Source organism: Silene latifolia, chromosome 9 (assembly GCF_048544455.1).
Source record: "Silene latifolia isolate original U9 population chromosome 9, ASM4854445v1, whole genome shotgun sequence".
Classification (NCBI taxonomy): domain Eukaryota; kingdom Viridiplantae; phylum Streptophyta; class Magnoliopsida; order Caryophyllales; family Caryophyllaceae; genus Silene; species Silene latifolia.
In genome coordinates this window covers 114,599,594-114,601,150 of record NC_133534.1, presented here as the reverse complement: position 1 = coordinate 114,601,150, position 1,557 = coordinate 114,599,594, and the positions used below count along the sequence as shown (strand labels likewise).

The window sequence follows — 1,557 nt, the reverse complement described above, 5'->3', positions numbered from 1 at the left end:
CAACTCGATCCATCACAGCAATAATTGCTTGCTTATAATTTGCGAATATGTTTGTATGATCAATTCCCATGAATCCCCTATGACCCCATGACACCCTAGTGCCTTTTATCAATTGTTTACATCCCTTTTTAATCATCTTGCTTGTTTACTTTTATTGTTATTTAGTTTAGTGATCTTCTATTCAAATCCCAAATTGTGACACCCCTAGACACCGCTAGTTGCAATTGAAAATCTCATCTCAATTCCCGTCCCTTGGGATCCGACCTTTACTTGCCTCTTTACTAATTGTAGAGTTGTTTGTGTAGTTATAAATAGTGTTTTGGTCTAGGTGCTCCTAACGACAAGTACCGAAAACTAAACCTCCCAAGGGAGTCCGACCAAATATGGCGCCGTTGCCGGGGATGGTGTTAACTTGATTTCGATTTTCTTAAATTGTTATTAGTTGTGTCTTTCTTTGCCTTGGGGAAGTAAAACTCCTCTAGGTTTGTTCTAATTATTTTCGAGTTGTTTGATATTTTGCATGTCTAGAAGATCACAAGGTAACTTGTTACCCTTTGATCACGAAGTTGAAAGGACTTTGACAAACAATAGAAGACTTGCTAGAAGAACTTTGAGTGGTATTGGTGAGGTTGTAGATATTCAACCAAACACTATTGAGTTCATCAACCCTTTTGCAAGAGAAGGTGAGGAGAACCCAACACAAAATCCAACACAAAATCAACCCACAATGCCTAAATTTTCATCACATTTCGTACCAACCGAGGAGAACCTACCCAATGGTACTCCCACACCACAACACTTAACCGGAAACTTTATTGCCAAATCCGCATTTATCCAATTAGTCGAAAGAAGCCAATCTGGGGAGATGCCTAGTGAAGACCCTCATTCTCACATGGAGACTTTTTGTGACTATTGTGATGCGATTTCTCAAACCGGTGTAACTCAAGACCAAATTCGATGGGTCTTATTTCCTTTTTCTCTAATTGGCACCGCAAAACAATGGTTGAAAGGCCTTGATAAGGCTACTCTCGGAATTGACTCTTGGAAGAAGTTGGCTCTAGCTTTCTACAAAAAGTTCTACCCACCGGAAAAGACTAACATGCTAAGAGCTCAAATTACGGGCTTTAAGCAAAGAGATGAAGAATCTTTGTATGAAGCTTGGGAGCGATTCAAGGGAATTTGTCGCTCATGTCCTCATCATGGACTTAGCGAGTGGTTCTTGATACAACAATTTTGGAATGGTCTCGTTGAAGACTCAAGAAACATTCTCAACATGGGATCAACTGGTATGTTCACCGAAGTTGACGACAATAAAACTAGGAACAAGATTGACGAAATGGCGGTCCATAATTCACAATATAGTAGACTTCGCAAGGCAAATAGAGGGGGAAAGCATGAAGTGGACTCCATTACTCAATTGGGTGCTCAACTTAGTGCTCACATTGATACCATCAACTTGAAGTTTAAAAAAGCTATGGCTAGACTTGAAGAAGCCTCAAAATCACCAAAGCATCATGTCAATGCCATGACGGCATCTTCATCAATCCCAAGTGGGAT

General features: G+C 40.1%; 1 non-coding gene across 1 annotated transcript; it reads right to left on the bottom strand.

The window, feature by feature from the left end:
• Nucleotides 1–1,099: 1,099 nt before the first annotated feature.
• On the bottom strand, nucleotides 1,100–1,206 carry LOC141604394 (small nucleolar RNA R71). The gene has a single exon (XR_012526095.1). It is a non-coding gene; the product is annotated as a small nucleolar RNA R71 (small nucleolar RNA).
• Nucleotides 1,207–1,557: the final 351 nt, after the last annotated feature.